The sequence below is a fragment of the Bubalus bubalis genome, chromosome 15, assembly GCF_019923935.1.
Source record: "Bubalus bubalis isolate 160015118507 breed Murrah chromosome 15, NDDB_SH_1, whole genome shotgun sequence".
In the NCBI taxonomy this organism is placed as follows: domain Eukaryota; kingdom Metazoa; phylum Chordata; class Mammalia; order Artiodactyla; family Bovidae; genus Bubalus; species Bubalus bubalis.
In genome coordinates this window covers 47,757,326-47,768,759 of record NC_059171.1, presented here as the reverse complement: position 1 = coordinate 47,768,759, position 11,434 = coordinate 47,757,326, and positions in this window count along the sequence as shown.

Genomic DNA, 11,434 nt, shown 5'->3' with positions numbered 1-11,434 from the left:
TTTTTTTTCTTTTAGAAACTTAAACTCTGAACTCTAAAGAGTCTTTATTTGGTTAGTCTTCAATGTACTACTTGGGAGTCTGCACCTCACGTATATATAGTTCAGTCAGTCAGAGATTTGGGAAGAGTTAATACATGAAATGAGGCTTATGTTGGCTGTCTCCTTTTTACGATTTTCACTGTCACTCTTCAGTTTCTGTGGTCACTCCATACTCTGTCCTCTGGGACTTTAAGCCATTAAGACTGCAGCTTTTCTATCTCGGTTTGTATATACACAGTGTGCTGACGGGGGTCTATCTTTACTCAGTGCCATTCCTTCTTCAGAATGTTGACTGCCTTCCAGTGTCAGCCTGTTTTTTTTCCAGGTAGTTGTTTTTTTTTTTTTTTTCATGTTTTATCCAGAGTTTATAGCGGTTTTTTTTTTTTGAGAAAGGGTTTAAGCAGTAAGAGTTATACCCATCTTTTTATTAATCAGTACCATTTTTAAGTCTTTCTGTAATGTTTGCATTTTTTTCTGAGATTTGCTGAAACATAATGTGTAAGTTCCTTTTGTTTAACATGGTACTGATTAATAAAAAGATGGGTGTAACTCTTACTGCTTAAACCCTTTCTCAAAAAAAAAATAACAAAAAAAAAACCCGCTATATTTAAGTCTGTGCAGCCATGAAATTAAAAGACGCTTACTTCTTGGAAGAAAAGATCCAATCTCATACTTATGACCAACCTAGATAGTATATTGAAAAGCAGAGACATTACTTTGCCAACAGAGGTCCGTCTAGTCAAGGCTATGGTTTTTCCAGTGGTCATGTATGGATGTGAGAGTTGGACTGTGAAGAAAGCTGAGCGCTGAAGAATTGATGCTTTTAAACTGTGGTGTTGGAGAAGACTCTTGAGAGTCCCTTGGACTGCGAGGAGATCCAACCAGTCCATCCTAAAGGAGATCATCCCTGGGTGTTCTTTGGAAGGGATGATGCTAAAGCTGAAACTCCAGTACTTAGGCCACCTCATGTGAAGAGTTGACTCATTGGAAAAGACTCTGATGCTGGGAGGGATTGGGAGCAGGAGGAAAAGGGGATGACAGAGGATGAGATGGCCTGGATGGCATCACTGACTCGATGGACGTGAGTTTGAGTGAACTCTGGGAGTTGGTGATGGACAGGGAGGCCTGGCATGCAGCGATTCATGGGGTCGAAAAGAGTTGGACACGACTGAGCGACTGAACTGAACTGAACTGAACTATCCTTATATAAGGACTTCTCTGGTGGCTCAGATGGTAAAGCGTCTGTCTACAATGAGGGAGATCCGGGTTCCATCTCTGGGTCGGGAAGATACCCTGGAGAAGGAAATGGCAACTCACTCCAGTACTATTGCCTGGAAAATCCCGTGGATGGAGGAGCCTGATAGACTACAGTCCATGGGGTCGCAAAGAGTCAGACACGACTGAACGACTTCACTCACTCACTATCCTTATTTATCTGACCCTCACAAAAAACTGGGCAATATAGTTATCATTATCACTACCCTTTAGCTGACTTCCCTGGTGGCTCAGACGGTAAAGTGTCTGTCTATAATGTGGGAGACCCCTGGGTTAGATCCCTGGGTTAGGAAGATCCCCTGGAGAAGGAAATGGCAATTCACTCCAATACTATTGCCTGGAAAATCCCATGGACAGAGGAGCCTGGTAGGCTACAGTCCATGGGGTCTCAAAGAGTTGGACACAACCGAGCGACTTCACTTCCCTTACCCTTTAGCTGGGAAAAGCAAACCTCATAGAATTTAAGTAACTTGCCAAATTTCACACAGATCCAATCTCATACTTTTGAACTCCTCTAGTTTGCTTTCATTCTATTCTTTATCTGATAAATAGGTGAACTGACCCATCAACAGCCTAGAGCTATAGTAAATTACACATGATTTGTAAAAACTATTATTAAATTATTTATTTGCCAACAAAACAACTTTTTAAAAGTTTGGTTCCAATATTTGTTGGCTCTAGTTTGGGATGGGGCTTAGGTTGTGTCACTGATTGAATAATTTGACTAACAATACATGTAATGGAAAGTGGCAATTTATGTAATGGAAAAAATGGGTAGAAAATAATGTACATCTACTGAATATTGCATTGATTTTATAGTAAATATTGATTTGCTATAAATGAAATCAATATTGATTGATTTTATAGCAAAGAAACAAATGGGTTGATCCTGGATCCTGGTCAGATGTTTTGGCTAGTTAGCAAGCTCTTAAAATGAGCTGTTAATATCTAATTATTTTACCTTTATTCGTTTTATCTTATTTTCTATAACATTCAGCCATAGATTTATAGCACTTTTAAATCCCCCCTCAATTTAGTGTTAGCTTTTTCTAGATTATTCTGCACATATGAAGGGCTTTTGAAAATTTAGAAAAAGCATAGGAATAATTATGAGCAATACTCACAAAAAAGCACTCATGCACTGTCCTAGTTAGAGTTCTCCAGAGAAACAGAACCAGTAGGATATATATGGAAACATGTAAGAGGGGATTTCTTGTAAGAATTGGCTCACATGGTTGTGGAGGCCGAAAAGCACCACCATCAGCCATGTACAAGCTGGATAACCATGAAGGCCTGTGGTGTAATTCCACCCAAATCTGAAGGCCTAAGAATCATGGGGCTAATGATTTAAGTGCTGATCTGGGTCTAAAAGCTTGAGAAACAGGAGTCCTAATGACTGAAGACAAGTGGTGATGGATGTTATAGCTGGACCAGAGAGAGTGAATTTGTCATTCTTCTGACTTTTGTTCTATTTAGGCCCTCAACTAACTGGATGATACCCACCCATGCTGGGGAAGCCATTTGCTTTACTCGGTTCATCAAATGCTAATCTCTTCAAGAAACACCCTCATAGACTCCCAGGATGTCTTATTAGCCATCTGGCACACTTAGCCCAGTTAAACCATAAAGTTAACCCTCACACACACCTTTATACTTTCACATTTACTGCAACTACAGATAGAATGCTTCCCTTAGATTGCCTGCTGCTGCTGCTAAGTCGCTTCAGTTGTGTCCAACTCTGTGCGACCCCATAGACGGCAGCCCACCAGGCTCCCCCGTCCCTGGGATTCTCCAGGCAAGAACACTGGAGTGGGTTGCTATTTCCTTCTCCAATGCATGAAAGTGAAAAGTGAAAGTGAAGTTGCTCAGTCGTGTCCAACTCTTAGCAACCCCATGGACTGCAGCCTACCAGGCTCCCCCGTCCATGGGATTTTCCAGGCAAGAGTACTGGAGTGGGGTGCCATTGCCTTCTCCGATTAGACTGCCTAGTGGTTCTCAAACTTTAATGTGCATCAGAATCACTTGGAGGGGCCATTAAAACATCCTGCTGGGCACCATCCACAGAGTTTCTTTTTAGTAGATCTTAGGTGGATTTTGAACCCCACTCCAGTACTCTTGCCTGGAAAACCCCATGGATGGAGGACCCTGGTGGGCTGCAGTCCGTGGGGTTGCTAAGAGTCGGACACGACTGAGCGACTTCACTTTCACTTTTCACTTTCATGCCTTGGAGAAGGAAATGGCAACCCACTCCAATATTCTTGCCTGGAGAATCCCATGGACGGGGGAGCCTGGTGGGCTGCTGTCTATGGGGTCGCACAGAGTCGGACACGACTGAAGCGACTTAGCAGCAGCAGCAGCAGCAGCAGGTGGATTTTGAACTCTCTATGTCTAGGAAGTTCCCAGATGTGGCTAATGTTGCTGATCTCCTCAGCTTTGAGAACTGTTGCTGACTTCTGAAGGCTATTATCACTGTTAATAACTAGTTTTAACATAGCCACTAGAGGGCAGTGGAACCATAGAAAAATTAGATGTGCAATAGAGTCCCTGGTTTATGCTATCAGCTACAGTTTTGCCATAGGCTGTAAGAAAACTAAAGCCAAACATTAATTTCCTGTACAATATCATGAGGCTCATTCTCAACTGTAATATAAATAAAACTTGTCTTTGTGGTTGTGAGGGTCATAGAGATACAGTGCAGTTCTAACTCTGGCTGATGCTTGTATTGTAATCACAGTAAATTAAAAACTGGACTTTCCTAAGTGGGCATTTGCATATATATCTAGTAGTATTGAGGGTTAACATGAACAATTTGTGGTTTCCCAAAGAGGTGGCATTTTGATAATAGGTTTAGTTGCTGCTGCTAAGTCACTTCAGTCGTGTTTGACTCTGTGAGACCCCATAGACAGCAGCCCACCAGGCTCCCCCGTCCATGGGATTCTCCAGGCAAGAACACTGGAGTGGGTTGCCATTTCCTTCTCCAGTGCATGAAAGTGAAAAGTGAAAGTGAAGTCGCCCAGTCGTATCTGACTCTTAGCAATCCCATGGACTGCAGCCTACCAGGCTCCTCCGTCCATGGGATTTTCCAGGCAAGAGTACTGGAGTGGGTTTAGTTACGAAGATAATTCTACACTTAAATAGTATTTATTGTATTGATACATGCACTTTTTATTTTGTGAAAGTGAGACCTAAGTACTTTTAAAATTATTAAACCTAGTATACACTAAACTCAAAGAACATGAAGATTTACAGACTATCAGGAATTTGTAATTCTTTTCTCCCAGATGTATTGTTTGATAGTACAAAAGGACTAGAGAAAAATCAAAAGATACAGTTTGCAGGGTCCTTGTTATATTGTCTTTTGCTTTGGAAGCCCAAAGGCCTGAATTTGATTTCTTGCCTTGTAATTATTACCTGGATGACCTTGATGATTTAATCTAAGTCTCAATTTCTATATATGTAGAGAGAGAATTACATAATACAGCTATCTCTCTGGGTTGTTGAGAAAAATCAGTGAGGTACTATTTGTGATAGTGTTTTATATATTGCAACTATCTTTGAAATTTTGTATTTTGACATACTTCCACCAGCATGCAGTATATTTTGAACTTGGTTTTGATGTCATTGAAGAAGGACATGGCAACCCACTCCAGTACTCTGGCCTGGAAAATCCCACAGATGGAGGAGCCTGGTAGGCTACAGTCCGTGGGGTCGTGCAGAGTCGGACATGACTGAGCAACTTCACTTTCATTTTTCACTTTCATGCATTGGAGAAAGAAATAGCAACCCACTCCATTATTCTTGCCTGGAGAATCCCAGAGACAGAGGAGCCTGGTGGGCTGCTGTCTATGGGGTCTCACAGAGTCAAACATGACTGACTTAGCAGCAGCAGTTGATGTCATTATTATACCATTGTAAAATTGCTCCTGGGCTTCCCTGGTGGCTCAGTGGTAAAGAATCTGCCTGCCAATGCAGGAGATGTGGGTTCGATTTCTGGGTGGCGAAGATCCTCTGGAGAAGGAAATGACAACCCACTCTAGTATTATTTTTTTAATTATGAAAGTGTGATAACACATTTACAGGAAACTTGGAAAATACAGAACAAAGTTACATATGGTTCTACTATATATTACAATGATTTTCTTAAGTAGATAAGATTTTTAGTTGGAGTTTTATATCAAACTCTCAAAAATTAATAGAGTGAATAGACAGAAAAGTAGAAGGATATAGTAGACCTGAAAAGCTCTGTGAACCAATTCAACGTGATTAAGATTGATAAGAATTTTCACACAACAGCAGGATACAAATTCTATTCAAGTTCCCATAGACTATAAGCCAGAAGACACTGGAACATATCCAGAGACGTAAAACAAGGTGCAAAAATTTCATGGTCTAAAGGTATTGAAATCATATAGTCTGTTCTCTTATCACTGTGGAATTATGTTAGATCAATATCAAAAGATATTTGAAAGTAATCTACATTTTTTCAAGTGCAGTGTGACATTTACCAAGAGAGGTCTTTGACTTAGCCATTGAAAGCCTCAATAAAGTTGACTGAAAAAACACAGAGGGTGATTGCAGAGAAGGAAGCATTTAAATGAGAAATTAGTATCAAAATGAAAAATTACTATCAAGGATACTTAGAAAACCTCATATATTTGGAAATTAAATGTTCACTTTTAAATATGGGTATATCTAAAAAGTCATAAGGGAAATTAGAAAATATTTTTAATAGAATAAAAATGAAAAGAGAATGTATCAGAATTTGTCATATGCAGCTGATGCAGCTGTGTGCTGCCCTGCTGCTGCTGCTACTGCTAAGTCGCTTCAGTCGTGTTCGACTCTGTGCGACCCCATAGACGGCAGCCCACCACGCTCTGGGATTCTCCAGGCAAGAACACTGGAGTGGGTTGCCATTTCCTTCTCCAATGCATGAAAGTGAAAAGTGAAAGTGAAGTCGCTCAGTCGTGTCCAACTCCTAGCAACCCCATGGACTGTAGCCCACCAGGCTCCTCCGTCCATGGGATTTTCCAGGCAAGAGTACTGGAGTGGGGTGCCATTGCCTTCTCCGGTGTGCTGCCCAGTGCAGCTAAATACAGTCTCACGCTAGTACTCTTTCCCTGGAAATCCCATGGACAGAGGAGCCTGTAGTCTTATTGTTCTTCTGGACAACAGAACTATGATTGCTTTAAGATTAAACACAAGTTTTACCTTTTGTGTTTGTGTCTAGCAGTATGCACGCTAACTAGACTATAAGCTTGTGATTGTATTTCTATGCCCTTCAGAGGTCTTTGTATAGCATTTTGGGGAGTTTCCAATAGCAACGAGTACTGTTAATTTTTGTGAACCCCTGGAAAAGTGAATATATCTCATTCTATAGACTACTAGGAAAGTCATCTGATTCCTGTTTGGAGCATGAATCAGTCCATCAGTTTGAGGGTTGTGTGTTCAATTCAGTGGTAGGATAAGGCTTAGTAAATACCTGTCTCTTAACTGATTAATCACCACTCCAAAGAGTGATTTGTGTTTTTTGGTGGTCTATGGGCTTCCCTGGTAGCTCAGAGGTTAAAGCGTCTGCCTGCAATGAGGGTTCGATCCCTGGGTTGGGGAGATCCCCTGGAGAAGGAAATGGCAATCCACTCCAGTACTCTTGCCTGGAGAATCCCATGGACGGAGGAGCCTGGTGGTCTACAGTCCATGGGGTCGCAAAGAGTCAGATATGACTGAGTGACTTCACTTACTTACTTATGGATGAAAAGCAGTTTTTAAAAAATTTGTGGGAATATTACTGTTGTAGTCTGTGTTTTTTTTTAAAACAGCTTTATTGAGATATATAAGTCACATACAATTCACCTACTAGAAGTGTACAATTCAGTGTTTTTTACTGTATTTACAGACATGTTCAACCATTCAGTTCAGTTCAGTCACTCAGTCATGTCCAACTCTTTGCAACCCCATGAATTGCCATCACCAACTCCCGGAGTTCACTCAAACTCACGTCCATCGAGTCAGTGATGCCATCCAGCCATCTCATCCTCTGTCGTCCCTTTCTCCTCCTGCCCCCAATCCCTCCTAGCATCAGGGTCTTTTCCAATGAGTCAACTCTTCGCATGAGGTGTCCAAAGTACTGGAGTTTCAGCTTTAGCATCATTCCTCCCAAAGAACACCCAGGACTGATCTCCTGTAGAATGGACTGGTTGGATCTCCTTGCAGTCCAAGGGACTCTCAAGAGTCTTCTCCAACACCCCAGTTCAAAAGCATCAATTCTTCAGCGCTCAGCTTTCTTCACAGTCCCACTCTCACATCCACAACCATTACCGCAGTCAGATTTAGAACATGGGGGTCACAAAAAAGTCAGACACAACTTAGCAATACAACAACAGCAACAACAACATCTTTGGGGAAATGTCTATTTATATCTTTGCTCATTTTTTAGATTGGGCCATTTGTCCTCTTATTATTGATTTGTCCTCTTATTATTGACTTATTATTGACTTCATATACTGTAGATTCAAGTCTCTTAATCAAATACTTGATTTGAAAATATTTACTCTCATTCTTTGATGATGTCTTTTGAAGCACCAGAGTTTTGAACTTAATAACATATAATTTATCAATTTTTCCCTTTGTTACTCATATTTTTGGTGTCATACCTAAGACTCCTTGCCAAATCCAAGGTCATGAATATTTGCCCTTATGTTTTCTCCTAAGAATTTTATAGTTTTGTTCTTACCTTCGTGTCTTTAATCCATTTGAGTTATTTTTTGTACATGGTGTGACATAAGAATCCAGTGTTATTTTTTTGCATGTGGCTATCCATTTGTTCCAGCACCATTTATTAAAAACTCTTCTTTCCCCATGGACTGGTTTTTGCACCCTTGTTGAATTTTAGAATTGGCTTGTCAATTTCTATGAAGAACTCAGTTGGGATTCTGATAGGGATTGTTTTGAATCTGTAGTTTAGTTTGGTTAGTATTGCCATCTTAACAGTGTCTTCCCGTCCTTAAATGTTGGATGTTTTCCATTTATTTAGATATTTAATTTCTTCCAATAATGTTTTATAGTTTTCAGAGTGTGAATTTTATACTTCTTTTGTAATTTAATCCTAGCTATTTCTTTATGATGCCATTGGGGTGGAATTGTTTTCTTGACTTCATTTTAGATTGTTCATTGCCAGTGTATGGAAGCACAACTGATTTTTGTGTATTGCTCTGAAATCCTGCATCTTTGTTAAATTCATTTATTAGTTCTAATAGCTTTTTAGAGGTACCTTAGGACTTTCTATATACAAGAACATGCCCATCTACAAATAGAGATAGTTTTACTCCTTCACATTTGGGTGCCTTTTCTTTTTCTGTGCTTAGTCCCCTTGGCTAGAACTTCCAGTACCATGTTGAATAGAAGTAGTGAGAGCAGACATCCTTGTCTTGCTCCTCATTTTAGGGGTTAAGAGGTCAGTCTTTCACCGTTAATTATGATGTTAGCTGTGGGTTTTTCATAGATGCTGTTTATCAGATTGAAGGAGTTCTCTTCTATGGCTGGTTTGTTTAATATTTTTATCATAAGAGGGGGTGACATAATTTTTGTCAAATTTTTTTGAGAAGATTATGTGGTTGAGATGGTTATGTGATTTTCGTTTTTTGATCTATTGATATGATTTATTATATTAATTGATTTCAGATGATAAACCTATCTTGAATCTTTGAAATAAATCCTGCTTGTATTTTCAGCCATGGATCATGGATCTTCTGTTTCTTCTCTTTCTGGTATTGCCTTTATCTGTATGTTGGTGTGCTTAAGGATTTCTCACGTTTCTCCGAGGCTCTGTTTATTTTTCTTTATTTCTCTGCCCTGTACTTTGGCTTACATAATCTCCATCAATCTGTCTTCAAGTTTACTAGTTCTTTCTTCTACCAGTTCCAACCTATTATTGATCCCTTCTAGCAAACTTTTTTTTGTTATTGTACTTTTAACTCCAGAACTCCATTTGATTCTTTCTACTGATATTCTCTATTTACTGCAACATTGTTGGTACTCTTTTCTTCTTTATATATGATTTTCTTTAGTTTTGTGAAGATATTTATAATGGTTATTTTGAAAATTTTTATGTTGAATCAGGCATCTGGTTGCTCTCATAGGAAGTTTCTGTTGCCTACTTTTATCTTTTTTGGAGTGTTAGTCGTAATTTCCTGTTTCTTTGTATGCCTCATAATTTATTTTGGTACTTAGACATTTTAGGTAATATATTGTAGGAGCTCTGGGCACTGGTCCCCTCATTCTGGGGCTTGTTGTTGCTGTTTGCTTGTTTATTTGTTTAATGATTGGCTGGATTATTTTAGTGAAGTTTATCCTCTGTCACCCTCTACCCCCAGTATTAAGTCTCTGACGCTTCTAGGAACAAACTTAGGTTTTCCCAGTCATGTTGGGGGGACAGCAGCACTCGTAGAATTTTTTCCACTCTGGCCCTGACCACACTCAGCTGTTAAAACTCTGTTAAGTGTTGGGTGGTTGCTCTATTAAAAAAAAAAAAAAAATTATGCCCTGGGGCATAAATTCCTCTACAAATGAATCCAATCAAATTATGGCTTTTTGGACAGAATAGTTTCTGAAATCAGTGTTTGATATTTGTTCTGACCTTAGGAAGACTCCCCCCAGATGTTTTAGTCCCCAGTTTTCTCCCACAAATTAAATTAGCCAGCCTACAGTCTAGGTTTTTTCCTTCATCACACACACAAATCTCCCAGTTGGCTTTCGCCACATTCTCCACTGTTCTTGAGAGTGCTCTTTAGGTTAAATTTCTCCAAGTTGTGTTGCAAATGAAGTCAGTTTCTGTGGGAAGGGATCGGGAGCTACTTGTTTTATGACTGCTTCTTTCCTCAGGTAAAATCTCTGACCCAGGACTCTGGAGCTAGAGGTGGGGACAATGGCAAGCTTCTCTCTGTGTGATACCCCCATTATAGAAGCTTCAGTTCCACAAGTAGGATTTGGATGAAAGTAGGGAGCCCCCACCTCTTGACTGCACTTGCCTGAGACAGCTGGTGCAAGATGGGAAACACTGAAGTCTTGCTAAGTCTCAGGAAGAAGTCCCTAAGAGGGAGCCCCATATTCCTGGCTGCAGGAGCCTTTGAGTGGAGTGTCTGCCTCATTGAGCTGGGTGTGGAGTAGAGAGAGTGGTCTTGATTCAGATAACACAGACTCTCACCTTTCTTACAGAAACTTTCTTAGGTATTTTTGGAATAGATGTTTCTCCATTTGTTGTTTACACTTACTATCATTTCCAGAAGTTTTACTTGCTTACTTTTTAATAATTCTCAGTTTCCCTAGGGAGTGATTCAGCGGAGCTCTTCTTGCTGACATGTCATTATTCACAGCAGTGTGTTGTTCTTGACAACTGTCCACTAACCTAACATTAAGAAGATTCATACAACTCAAGTCAGTGAGTTTAAAATAAGAAAAATCTCTTGATTCATTGTGAGAATTCAAGGCCCTCCAGGCACCCATGTAAACATAACTCTTCTTTGAATGGAGTTGCTCAGATAATTTGAATCCAGGATGCTCTAGGAGACCCAGCTCCCAGTTCAGTTCTTTCTATCTTTCTAAACACTTTTCTGTGATACAGAAATCTGTATGCAGGTCAGTAAGCAACAGTTAGAACTGTGCATGGAACAACAGACTGGTTCCAAATAGGAAAAGGAGTTCGTCAAGGCTGTATATTGTCACCCTATTTATTTAACTTATATGCAGAGTACATCATGAGAAATGCTGGGCTGGAGGAAGCACAAGCTGGAATCAAGATTGCCGGGAGAAATATCAATAACCTCAGATATGCAGATAACACCACCGTTATGGCAGAAAGTGAAGAAGAACTAAAGAGCCTCTTGATGAAAGTGAAAGAGGAGAGTGAAAAAGTTGGCTTAAAGCTCAACATTCAGAAAACGAAGATCATGGCATCTGGTCCCATCACTTCATGGGAAATAGATGGGGAAACAGTGGAAACAGTGTCAGACTTTATTTTTGGGGGCTCCAAAATCACTGCAGATGGTGATTGCAGCCATGAAATTAAAAGACTCTTACTCCTTGGAAGGAAAGTTACGACCAACCTAGACAGCATATTAAAAAGCAG